The sequence below is a fragment of the Caloenas nicobarica genome, chromosome 6, assembly GCF_036013445.1.
Source record: "Caloenas nicobarica isolate bCalNic1 chromosome 6, bCalNic1.hap1, whole genome shotgun sequence".
Taxonomy (NCBI): Eukaryota; Metazoa; Chordata; class Aves; order Columbiformes; family Columbidae; genus Caloenas; species Caloenas nicobarica.
Window position 1 is genome coordinate 24,778,182 of NC_088250.1, and position 14,205 is coordinate 24,792,386.

The window sequence follows — 14,205 nt, forward strand, 5'->3', positions numbered from 1 at the left end:
TATATCTTTGTGGTATGGTTTGGTTTTGATCCCTTTGAGAGAAAGATAATTCACTGAAAATGCTTCAGCCATGTCTCTTTACTGTAAATGGATTTATTTTAATATTTTATTTCTTGACTGTATCAATGCAGGTATTTACTCACTAATTTACGTAGGAAAAAGGAAAATTTAAAACATAGAAATGAAAATTATTAGACATTTTAGACATCCATTGCAGAAGTAATCATTCCACAGAACTGTTGAAAGCAGATTTATTTTCTCTTTCTCTCAATTTATTCTGCGAGTTGCTCAGAGTGTAAGAGTTGCTGATCCTTTTCTATATCCATTGTCTTTACGCAGGATGACAGTGATTTTCATTCTGATCTTAGAAAATTGATATAAAAAAGGGCATTGAGAATTATTTTATAATAAAAACTCACTTCAAATTCTTAGTTTTTATAATCTTTTTTCTTTATACTGCAGCTCCTCTAGACTTCCCTGATCCTCCTGTGACGAAGGAACGGCAGTTGTCCAAGGCAGTGTACTAGACCCAGCCTGCCGCAGTGCTTGTGAGTAACGCCCTGGTCATTTATAACCGGCTGAAATCATTTCCAAAAGTCCGCAGCCAGATAATAGCAAAAATGCTTCTACTACCGTTTCTCTTATTTCTGATGCTTATTTTTGTTTGTCAGCTTGTTGCTATTGTAACAAATCCTACTCTGCTGTTAGCCTCAGCCTACAGACTAAATCTCCACTGCAGTTCTCAGAAATAAATGCTTCAAAACATAGATTTAGTGAGAACAACAGCTAAACATGTAGATACAAGGTAAATCTTGTGTAGTGGGCTAAAAGTTACTCTGCATGCTAGCACGGGAAAACAGTGAAGACTCTTTCTCTGAATCATACACATAAAGGCCCAACTAACAACCTGCTTTCCAGGGAGCCAGACAGCCTGCAGCTAATGGTGCCAGTCACCGGGTGCTCGAAGGGCATCCACCACAACTGCGTTGACTGGTAGAATGCAGTAGCTTGGTCAATGTCTGAGACCATGCATTGGAAAAACAAACCTATCCCTGTATCTTTTCAGATTTTTATAGAGGGATGTTCATCTTAAAAAACAAAAGGTTTCCATTTATGCTGTACAAAAAATCATCTGTATTTTTTTCTTTTTAGCTCTTTAGTGATAAGTGAAAATTATCCCATCAAGTACATTCCTCTTGTGAAGCCATTTATTCAGGATATTTATTCTAAAGCATGATCTTGGGATTTTGAACCCAGTCATAACCTGATTAAATCTGCTCTGCCACTTCTGTCTGCCATAAACCTTGTGTGCATTGTAGGTGAAAAGCCCCTGGAAAGCCCTTGCTGGAAGCCAAAAGCAAGCTTGCACAGAGCTGATAAAAGAGAAACTCTACCTCATCAGCAGCTTTGGGCTGTGTGGCTTCACTGATGCTGGGTTTGGGACTCCATCCCAGAGCTTGACGCTTCCAAGTTAATTCAGGTATGTGAGCAGAATCCTTAACATCAGACATTGCCAAAGAGCTGGAGTACATAAACTTTCAGTGTGAAGCAAAAGAATACTCTAAGTAATGTGAGGTTTCATTTGTCCTAGCACTAGTTACATGTAATTCTGCTTTATCTGCACTGGTTTATTTTGGGAAGGTCCTCCTGATGCTAGCACACTTACCTGTTACGTTCAGGTAACGTTACATTACCTGTTATGTTCAAGAATATCAGGATTCTTTCTGAAAAGGTAGGAAGGTAATGTTTCTGCTGCTGCATATCATGTCCTGCTAGTCCTGTGGGATAAAAATGATATTGAGAGGCAAATTGAGTTACTTTAAATATTTTTTCAAAAGCAAATATTGAAGATGGAGTTGTACATACGGGACACATTGTGGCTACAAAAAACGTAACATACTGTTCATTTAAATGTGGAAATGCATCAGAACAGCTCCGGGAGGCTTTCCATCTGGAAAGAACAGATTAATAGAATACCTACAGAAACAGCAGCTACTTCACCCTTTACAATAGTTGTAGTATAAGTAGCAGAGTGGCTCTTCCCCACACACCATACCCAGGAATGCAGGTGACATGTTGGTTTTATCACTGCACGCTCCTGGAGTGCCTTGTCCCCTGAACACGGCACCTCTGGAGCATACACACCACGTGTCTGGGTGTCCTGGTGCAACTGAGTTATGGAAGAGGGGAGGAGGGCCAATGTGGGCTCCTTTCTCCATCTTGTCCTTGACCACCCACCCTCCCCTGACCTTCCAGAATCTAGTGTGTGGTGATGATTTTGATTTTAGCTATTGCTATTTACATAAAAATTTGCTTCATTCTTGCCTGATTGAAAGAGTGTAAAGTGGAAGTTGGGTGAGTCTCAGCTGCTCTTACAGGTTGCTTGCCTACTTGCTCTGATGTAGCACAAAGCAAACTCTTATGGAAGGAAAGATGACAGGAGGAGCTGATCACTGGTGAAGGCAAAAGTACAAAGGGAACAGGGATTGGTTATTCCAACTAGTTGGGAAGACTAGAATAAGAAGTAACTGACTGAAACTACAGCAGGAAATAAAGGATAGATAACCATGGGAATAGCTGGGCTGAACAATAAGCAGCCAGCATAAGTGGTAGGGTCTCTTTTTGGTAGCGGTGTGCACTATTAAATTTGATAACTGTGATTTAGAAATAAACAAATCAATCCACCACCACTACTGGGGAATAGATTCACAACACTGCTGGATGGCCCTTTCAGCACAGTCTGGGTAAAGATGAGAAAGCCTGACCTGAAAATATTGGTGTGTATGTGTTCGTGCGACTGCTGATGCATTATCCCACTACCTTCCAGCCCAAGCTTTCTGACTCACGCAAGTGTTCAACAGCCGGAATTTAGGATCTCGGTGGACACAAATTCCATACGACTGGGATATGGGAAACACCTTTGGTTAAATTTGTGGTCTGCCTCAGGATAGAAAGAGCCAGTTCTGAAATGAGTGAAGCTGAATCATCCAATTAATCTACTACAGCAGCCAGTGGGACTCTGGCACCCAACATGCCCTGGGCACCTAAACCCACATCCAGGGTAAAGGAAATGAACGGTCTAATCAAGTGAAGGCCCAGAATCACTACATGAATAGCACAAAAATAAAAGGATACATGAAAAAAATAATCATCTTTAGTTTTTTGCTTTCATTTCTTTTACTATCTTTGGTTTTGTTTATGTTCTCCTCCAGAGATGTCACAGACCCAGGGTATGGGATTCCTCATGATCTGTTTATTTGGGTTGTACTTTGGAGACATCTCTGTGAGGTACCTTTGAGTGGTCCAGGTGTCTCAGCAAGTCTGGAGCTTGATCCCAGGTGGGGACCCTGGACCTGCTGGGAGAGGCAGCCGCCGTCACTCCTGCGCAGGAGACAGCAATGTTTTAGGCTCCTTCGTCTTCCTCTTTTGCAACAAATTAGCGGAAACAGCAACTTCCTGCACAGCAACTGCCAGGTTCAAAGCACTGAGATAAAACTGGCTTACAGGGCAGCTTTTGGCAGAATTACACACATCTGTTCCCAGCTCCATGTGGGTCTGCTGGAGTGTGTCTGTGGCCAAATCTGGATAAAGAGTCACTGGATAGACTGTAAAGCCCAAGATGCCCAAAGCAAAGCCATAAACTGTGAGAAATGGCAGGAACGGTTAAGCTCAGTTCTACCAGGATCATAAAATCCTTAAACATTTCCTTTTTAAAATTGGATGCATTTAATGCATTTGGATAACACCACCAAAAAGAAGAAAATTCTGACATGGTCATTCTTCAAAGTTCCTGGAAATGGCATTTCCAGAAATAGAGCAAATCACACAGTACCTGGACTTGTTCTGCAGGAACTGCACGAGGAGATTCCTCAGTTTCCTCAGGAATTTGTTGTTCTGGCAGTCTCCTTTCTGCAGGGATGCTCTTTTCTGTAGACCTTATCCATGAGCTGTAGCCATCGTAGCCCCAAAGAGACCCCCGTGTCTTCTTACAGAACCTGAGAGGCAAGGGCAGCTCTCTAGAGCCCTGACACAGCTACGAGGTTTTCTGTCCCTCTCTGGAGACAGAGGAACATTCATGGGATGCTGAAAAAAGCTGCAGCCCACTGAAGCATTTTACCAAATACAAAGGCACCCAAAATAGATGCAAGACTTAACGTAAGGTGCACGTGCTAGGTCAGTGCTAGTGTTTATTATTTTTATGACTGCATTTTAAAGCAATGGTTCTTTTGATCCATACTAACTGCTGGTCAGGGAAAGAAAAATAAAGCTTACACAGAAAATAACAAAATTTTCTGGCTGGAGGCCAAAACTTCACAAGAGAATACTGAAGCCTAATAGGTTTTGTTTGACGTCTTTGTTTCTGATAGATGTTGACTGAATTCAGGAGGATGACGGCACTCTGAACAAAACCAGCTGGAGAAGTTAGTTTGCTAATTATTAACCCTCTAGGGAAGAGATTTAATTGGAAATGTGCATACAAAGCATCCTGGGAAAATATCAAAATAATGTAGATCTCTTTTGAAAAGAGGTACGCTGTGGCTTGTGTTTTTAGCAGAAAGAGAGGAGGCAGTTTGTGTTATATGACTGAATTCCTCAAGATAGATAAGAATTCAGTCTTAGACTCATTTTCTCCCTGTAGTATGCTGCAGCAGTCCTGAGGCTGAAATAAGTCTAACAGTAAGGAATGACTTTAGAGAATGAAGAGAAGTTATTTATTTATTGTGATAGAAATCACAGGGTGGGGGGAAAGACTGTTGTCAGCCTCTTGACCACTTTGTAATAAGGAAAAGGGGATCTTCAAAGCTGTAAAGAGGAGAGGAGCATCAAACTGCATACTGTGCCTAAGAAAATATTATTCTGAACCTACTGTGATAAATATTCATATACCTCATTTAAAAATATAAATAACAACAAAAAAAAGGCATAATGTCTTTGGACAGTAGGCTCTGCTGTGACATATTTACATCTCACTCTGCCTGGATGCTCTAATTGTTCCTCTACAACCTGGCCAGAAAGGTGGCTATACACTACGTGCGGGTACTTTTTCCCCATTTCAGGTGTCTTAGGGGTAGAAGAAAGTAAGAGTTAGATATGGGCACTATACCAAATTCCAGTGCAGTTCAGTGTTTAACTTGTGGTAAGTCTTAGCTATAATTATAGTAAGAAATGGAAACAGAAAAACAAACAACAACAACAAAAAAGATGAGGGAGGAAAATAAATTTAGGAACAGCTTTCGCCATTTGCTTAATATTGGAGCTCTTTTCCCGCTTGATGTGTTGGTTGCAGCACAGAGACATCTGCTATTAGCAAGTAAGTGCCAAAACAGATGTAGCAGAACGTGTTATTGTTTAAAACAAATAGATCATGTGGGATCCTAAACTGATTTTTGTTTTGTTCCTTGTAATTCAGTGTGTAGTCATTTTAGGTGTCAGATTGTTAGAGAAAACTCTTGTTATTGTTAGGCAAGCTTTTTAAAGTTGAATTGCTTGACAATTAATTTAATACCAGAGATGTGCATATTTTTTACTTGTTTTTAATGCTGTATGTGGTATTACCATCTTAGCTAAAGTACTATCCCGTAGGCAATACAGTAGCTAGCAAAGTACCTTCTGAACTTGTTCCATCTTTGATTATTTGCAACTCTCTTTAGCTGCATTGCTGTAACTTGTGTATGTATGTACTGACAGCCATTGCAAATGACAAACTGGATTAGTTAATGTGTGCCATTTCTCGAATGTTGCAACAGTCCCCCATCCCTCCCAGGACTGATTTAAATTGCAACCAGTTATATAAAGTGAACATGTACAGTGTTTTTGACAGACAGCATTAAGCTCATGCATCCAAGAGTGACCACGAATGAGAGTCTTAATATGTTATTATACACTTCAAGATCAGATGAGAAAAATCCACACATTTTGATAGTAATTAATGCAAAAGGGACCCAACCCTGACTCCTGCTGGTAAAATGCCAGTTGTATGAGATGCCTTAGATTGTGAGTCCTAATGCTTTGATCCTGCCACTGTGGGAAAAACCAAAACCAAAAAAAACCCCAAATAACCAATCAACAAACCAAACAAAAAACAACCAAACAAAAACCCAAACTGAACAAACAAAAAACCCCAAACCACACCACCAAAACAAAACAGCCTCACAAACACACACCTCCCTCCCCCTCAAACCAAACAAATAAATCCAGCAAGTGGAATATTGAACATGTGCGGGCATACGTCGCTGTGTCTTTGCTTAGGCAGTTACATAGCAAACGAGTAGCCAAATGACATCAGAGCAATGGTCAGTGACTGCGTCATGAATCAACCAGTCTTTATTTCTCTATTTCAGAAGAAATCTAGGCAAAGAGAGAGGAAAAGCCATGCATTTTGCTGTTGTGCTGTTTGGTGGCAGGTACAGGCAAGAGGATTTGCCTGATGCTGGGAGCTAGGCAGGTCCAGGCTCTGTTTCCTGGCTTCACTACTATCACAAAGTCATCTTCGCCAACTCATATGCTTTTTGCTTTCAGTATACCACATATAAAATGAGGGGAAAAAATTATTCTTCGGCAGTCTTCTAGGGAGAATGATTGCCAAGTACCATGCAAGTTGAAAGAACAACACCTTGTTACTAAGGGGAAACCCCTTTTCAGGAACAGTGTGAAGTACCTCATTCCATTACCATTTCCAGACTGCTTCTGATGCCAGACAGATACATGTTTTGCAAGAAAAATGTTGGTAAAATTTAATTTCCAAAGTTATTTTTTCCGACTAAACTTGAACTAAATTTTGGTCTCAGTTCAAACTAACAGGAAAGAGCTAAAATATCAATATAATGAAATGGATAAACCAACTCTATTTTCAGTTATGTATTGGGTTAAAAATGTGAGATTACCATCCAAAACTGGTTTCATTACAGCGTTGTTATGGCATTATATTACAGCGTTAACAATCCTTTCAAAATGCATGACATAGTTTATAACAATAAACTAATTGAAGGCACCTTCTGTTTAAAGTGATCTCTAGCACTATGTTTGTGTTTGCTCATGCTTTGTTTTTATGTCCAATGCTTGTGTTTAAACATGTTTTGTTAGATGAATAAAATATACTCTGACTTGGAGTCTCCACTAACTTTTGCTTTTAAAGTCAAGACTCTTGGCTTCCCTTCTGCTTGTTCCCGCTTTGCCGTTTCTGTCATGTCCTCTCTGGCAGGGCTCATGGCTATGAAAGTGTGTGGGAGTAAAGGTTAAAGATAAATGCTAGGTTTTACAAATATGGTTATTGTTGCCATAAATATTCACTTCTGAAATTAGTGGTTGGATCATTCTATTTTTAAGGTAGGATTACAATTGCATTCAATGTCTATGACTGTGTTAAAGTTAAAATCTAGATACTTTAGCACTTTGTCTTTCTCAAGACTTCAGGTTGTCAAGTCAAGGGCTAGATTCATGAGGGGAGCATAGTCTAACCATCGGACTTTATACCAATAAGTAAATGTTCAGCTGGTCACAATGAGAATACGAGTGAGATTGTGCTCCAGTAGCAAAAGTACTCATTTGTGGGGAAAGAGAACAGAGAGACCTAAATTCCACTTTGTGCTGTAATAAATATTTCAGTACTTTGAATAAAGGAGATCAGCTCCAACAGGAGACACTGAGAACTTGCTTTAGCCTGGTGGCTGCTGAATTCACCTGGATCAATGTGAGTGCAGATTCCTCTTAGAAAACGGGATTGCCTTTGAGTCTGTCATAACGAAGATGACCAAACTGTCCATGTGTTTGTTAAAAAGGAGACGGCAGCATCTTCTCTTTGTCTGGGAACTTTCCTAGTGGACCAGTCCATGGACAAAGTTTAGAGAAAAGTGATGAGCTGAATAGCTCTGCACTGTCAGGACTTCTGCAGGTGTATCAGCAGCGAAAGGAAGACTAGCGAAAATGTGGGCCTGCTGCTGAGTGGGGTGGTGGTAACAAAGGACATGGAAAAAGCAGAGGTACTCAATGCCTTTTTCACCTCTGTCTTTACTGGTAAGATTTGCTTTCAGGAATGCCAAGACCCCGAGACCAGTGGGAGCATCTGGAGCAATGAAGACTAACCTGCAGTAGAGAAGATCAGAACATTTTGACAAAGTGGACATGAACAAGTACACGGGGCCCAGCGGACTGCATTCACAAGTGCTGAGGGAGCTGTCAGATGCCATCATGAGGCCAGACTGAAGTGTCTTTGAAAGGTCACAGTGATCAGAGGAGGACTGGAAGAAGGCAAACATCATGCCTAGCTTCAAGATGAAAAGAAGGGAGGAACTGGGGAACTGCAGGCCAGTCAGCCTCATCTCAATACCTGGGGAGGTGATGGAGCACATAATTCTGGAAACCAACTCCAAATATATTAACGACATGAAGATGATTTGTGTCATCAGTATGAACTTAAGAAGGGAAAATTGTGCTTGACCAACCTGACAGCCTTCTGTGACTAAATAACCAGCTTAGTGGATGAGGAGAGAGCTGAGGATGTTAATCATCTTAACTTTCGCAAGGCTTTCATCACCGGCTGTCATAGTATCCTCATTAACAAACTGCTGAGTAAACAAGTAGACAGTGAAGTGGATTGCAAATTTGCTGAAATGCCGGACTTGAAAGATTATAATCAGTGGCATAGAGTCCAGCTGAAGGCCACTTACCAGTGGTGTACTCCTGGGGTCAATAATGGGGCCAATACTGTTTAACATCTTCATTAATGATCCTGGATGATGGGACAGAGTGCACCTGCAGCACTAGATGGTTATACCGCCATTCAGAGGGATCTCAACAAGCTGGAGAATCAGCCAAGGGGAATCACATGGAGTTCCACAAAGCAAAATGCCAAATCCTGCACCTGGTGAATAATGCCCCTACACATTAATAGAGCCTGGGCACCAGCTGGCTGGGAAGTATCTTTACAGAAAAGGACCTGGGAGTCCCGGTGAACACCAGCTTCAGCATAAGCCAGCAATGTACCCTTCTGTCAAAGGTGGCCTAGAGTATCCTGGACTGCATTAGGAGGAGTGTTGCCAGCAGCTAAAGGTGGGTGATCATTTCCCTCTACTCAGCACTGGCAAGACACTTCTGTAGTGCTGGATCCCGTTCTGGACACCCCAGTATGGGAAAGATATGGATTTACTGGACCGAATCCACCAAAGAGCCACAAGATGATTAAGGGACTGGAGCGTTTGTCATCTGAGGAGTGGCTGAGAGAGCTGAGCCTGGAGGAGAGAAGGCTCAGGGAGGTCTTATCAATGTATCTAAATACCTCATGTTGGGGAGAGTAAAGATGGAGCCAGGCTCCTTTCAGTGGCATTCAGTGAAGGGACAAGAGGCAATAGGCACAAACTGACATACTGGGAATCCTTTTTAAAAAGAAGAAACAGGGTTTTTTTACCGTAGTGGTGGTCAAACACTGGAGTGGATTGCCGAGAGAGGTTGTGGAGTCTCCATCTGTGGAAATGTTCAAAATTAAACTGGACATAGCCCTGGGCAACCTGCTCTAGCTGACCCTCCTTTAAGCAGGGAGATGTGCTAGTCATTTTGCATGGCCAAATTGTTTCAGCACTGAGAAATACACACAAACCTTAAGAAACTTATGAACTTCATAGATTTAAGTGCTGCTGTTTAATAGAACATACGTAGCAATTTATGTTTTACTACTATATGTACATTATAGCCAAAAAAAAAAAAGAAAAAAATAAATGTAGATGTACTCCTTAAAGAAATAGGGCTATTTAATTAGGCACAAATTAAGTAGATTGCTAACTAGAACTCTACATGCAGTTGCATTATCTTCACTACTACAAACCTTTGTTCATTCTCCATTTTTTTAGCATTTTGTGATTTATTTAGATATATTGAGAATGAAGACGTATACAAATCAAAAAGTGGTAATAGGACTGTATATTTATTTTAGTGATTATATAGTATTATGACCCTTTTCCTTTTTTTTTTTCCATTAAAAATCTAACTAGAGGTACTCACACAGTGTTGTTAGTCAGTCTTCTGTAAGACACCATAAAAAGCAGAGTTACTCCTTGTCATCTTCAGCAGAGGAAGCAGAGTAGGTTCTGAAATGTATGGAAAGTTTGGGTGGGCGAGGGGGGCAACTATAAAAATTGGGCTTTGAAATCAAAGCCAGGAACAGGTTCAGCTTGGACACAACTTACGGTCTCCACAATGGGAGTACATGATACATAGAGGTGATCTCTGTAGTGATCAAATAGTGAATAATTAGGCTTTTTAGCTTAAAATCTGTTATACTCTGAAGTTTTGCCTATAAGCTTGTTAATGTTTAGTGCATGTGCAGAGCACTGCAGAGCTGAGTCATAAGAGATCTGTGCTGTTCTGTCCTGTCTTCATCTACCACATTTCCCCTCATATATTATGCGTCAAGCGCATGAAACCAGCTCACCATCTGTACTTGTGCAGTGATGAAAAGCTGATAGCAATCCTCTCATAGTCTCTCCCTGATTTACCCATGGTGTCAAGCATAGAGAGAAGTTCTATAAACTCATTTGTATGCGCTGTCCACCCACAAACATTATCTCAAGTTATGTGAGTGTTGAGTCACAGACAGGTAGTTCTTGTTCAAGTCCCAGCGTCATGTAAGCTGTGGGTAATAACAAAAGCTATTTCAGTCTCACTCTCAGAAACAATAAGAATAAGGTACAAATAATTTATTTGTAACAAAATGCCCTCAAATCAATAGAAAATGCGAACAGCAAGTTCCAGTTAGGAGTGCCTGCTGATTTGTTCACCCAGTAGGAGCTTTCATTCAGATAAAGAAATTACTGGTGGACCATATCAGCCAGACCACTGTTGTCCACATGCTTGCTGACCTCACCAAAAAACTCTAGAGGCCTAGACAGGAGTTACTATGTTTAGAGAAGAGGTGTTGGCACTGCCCCAAAAGTTCGTATTTATCCAGGTGCACACTCATTCTGTGCTTTATCACAGTTTCTGCCGCTTTGCCTGGCACTGATGGTAAGCTTGCCAGCATTTAGTGTTGTCCATCCTGTCCCCTCATTTTCCTCCTCGAATCTTTTTTAGCGATTGGTGTCACATTGCCACTTTCCAGTCTCCAGGCAGACAAAGCTTGAAGAGAAAGGTAGGATCAACAGATCTGCTATTTCTTATCTGCGCTCCCTTAGGCAGTCCCGGAGATTTGTTACTCTGCATATTTTGGATTACAGACTTTCTAAATATGGAAATCATCTGCTTATTCCAGTGAACACATACAAATACATCATTTAGCTTCTCTGCAAATGTTTTGGCCTGTCCTCTTTTTACTTTGCAGTTTTCATTTGATCTGTCAGACTCCGATGGGATTCTTGGTCTTGATGTGTCTAAAGACAGATTTAATATTAGCTTGGATTCCTTTTGCTAGCTGCTGCTCACACTTTTTAATTGTTCTTTCACTGTTTTTCCTTTAGTATGTCACTTTACAATCCTTTCTGTTTTTTTCATTTGGAGATGAGTTCCACTTCTTGTTTCTAATAATCTACCCTGTGGTGAGATTATCTATGCCCACTTCCTTTTACTACCCTGTTTCCCTGAAAATAAGACAGGGTCTTATATTAATTTTTGCTCCAAAACTTATTACTTTTTTACATGTACAGCTGCCTGGACACTACTTAAATTTACTTTCTTATGAATTGTAACAAGAGCTTATTTTTGGAGTAGGGCTTATATATTGAGCATCCTGAAAAATCACGCTAGGGCTTATTTTCAGGCTAGGTCTTATTTTCGGGAAAACAGGGTAGTTCTCAGGACCTTAGCAGATGGTGTACAGTGATGCTGTGCTGTGCATCCTTCAGGAAATTCAGCTCCACCTGTAAGAATTTACTGTTCCTAGCTGCTCCTTTTTGTTTCCTCTTTACAAGCTTTATCGCTGCTATGTCTCTGTCCCTTTGAAGCTGGGTGTAACAGCTGTGAATGCTTGGCCTTTGTCAAGCCCATGGGAATTTTGAATATAAATACAGGAACAGCAACTGTGAGCTGAAGATGTAGGACAAGATCTGGCACATTAATGAGGACCAAATGAAGGGCTGCATCTCTTCTGTGGCTTCCCTGTCCAGCCACTCTGTGAAGCAGCATCGATGGAGTCTTATGTAGTCTGTGTTATATTCCAGTGCTGCAATGTCCAGACAACACAGGGGTTACCTGAAGCACAGTTTCAGTGATATTTCCCTCCATCTTTGCCCATCCAATCTCTGTCAGCACGCCCTCTCTGTCTTCTGGTCAGGCAGGTAGCCTGCAGCCCCATATGCTTAAAGCTGGCATTTCAGTCCATGCAGATTCTGTGTCACCTGCTGGGTTCATTTGATTTGACAAAAAGATCTCACTAATAAATTTCAATACTCCATCACCAGCAGAGGTGACTCTTCTCTGTATATTTTATGTTCTGGTACTAGGATGTCCTACACGTGTCTATCATGTCATCGTCTTCGCGTAAGACTAAGCGTTTGATTTCCCTCTGTTTATTCACTGGATTTTTAGCATTTATGTAAAAGTATGTGCTGTTGCAGTGTTTGTTTCTTTCTTCATCTCCCATTTTGAAAGGCACTCTGTTTTCCATTCCTTATTTCTGTTCTCTGGCCTTTCCTGCACTCAAGAAGGCTCAATTTCTAAGTCTTTGCTGGTGGCATCCTGAACTGTGCTCCCCACACCTGCTGCTCTTCAATTTATAGCTTAATCAATCACAACCTTAAACACCAGCAGTTCAGCCCCCAATGAGTCCATCCTTTCCAAACAGGCTCTTTTTATCTCATAAGTGCTCCCAAGTGCAGATCAATCTGAAATTTTGCTCTTTACACCATCCTCTCAGCAGCACATTGAAATTTTGTCTCTTTCTGATCACACATAAGGCAGTGGGAGTGTTTGGGAGAGTGCCATTGTAGAGGGTCTTATCTTCATCTTCCTTCCAACAAGCTGAATTTTGCCTCCAGAACATGATGTGAGACTCAAAACCACAGGCTCTTCCCCAGCACTTTTAGGGAACTGTTCTGCTTTGCATGTTTAAAGAAGAAAAAAAGATTTTTTGTTTAGATTTAAAAGCTCTTCCACCTGAATTAATTTTTATTTGCTTGAAAACATTTCCCAAATTATAACTGATGTTCTTTTCAAACTACATTTTTTGCAACAAATGTAATGTGGCATGAAATATCATCTGAGTTGCAAGCTCCCACAAGCATAATTTGAGTATTAATCCTACACCAGCACAGTAACAATGGAAAACAGCTTTTGAGGAGACTGAGCATATTAACACTCTCAGCAGAACTACTACACCGAGGCACAATTTACATTAAAATTGTGCAGTACAGGTGTCAGAGACCTTTTCTTAAAGTGCTACAAAAGAGTATCATTTACCACTTACCTTAAGATTTTAAGCAGTTCTCTGAATGTTAAAGCACAGTTTGTATTATTTTGTTGTTGTCGTTCCAGGAGCACACAGAGATCCCAGCAGGAGTCAAAGCCAAACAAACACACAGAGAAAGACATTCCCTGCTATCAACAAACAAAGATGCCGAGTGCATGTGTCCACACTCCTTTCTTTGTCTTATTTCTCAGACCCGTTCCTGGTATTTCAGTAGGCCTTGTCTAATCCGAACTTGAATACACAGCAGGACAGGCCTGGCGGCAATGCTGCAGCAGTTGGCACCATCACATTTGAGCAACAAAGGAAGTTGCTATTAGAATAAAGGTTTGTAATTCCTTTTATTATTTCTGGAAGCTACCTACCATGTTTCTGTGTAGTGGGAGAAACAGAACAGGCTCTAAAATGCCATAATAACATACAGCCTATTTCTTATAAATTATGACACTTCAAGAGAGTGAAATATAAGGATCCCTAACAATAATAAAACCTTCAAATGTAACAAAAAACTCAAAACCTTGGAACTCATGCCAAAGATTCATATAGAGATTGTTAAAGAGATATAAGAACTACATAAAAATTCAGCAGTGAGAGTGTGTGATTTCATCTTCAGTTTACTGTGCAATACAATGATTTCATAATGTGCTAAAAGGTTAGGCTGCTGTCACTGAAACAGGAAATCTAAAGCCACAACAGAGGAAAGCTATTTTCCTTTTTGCTAAAAGCCAAATATTCTTTAATGTTTAAAAATAATTAAATCCTCAACATCCAGCTAAAAAAGCAAGCCACCAAATAGAGTGAGTGTCCATGAAGAAAAG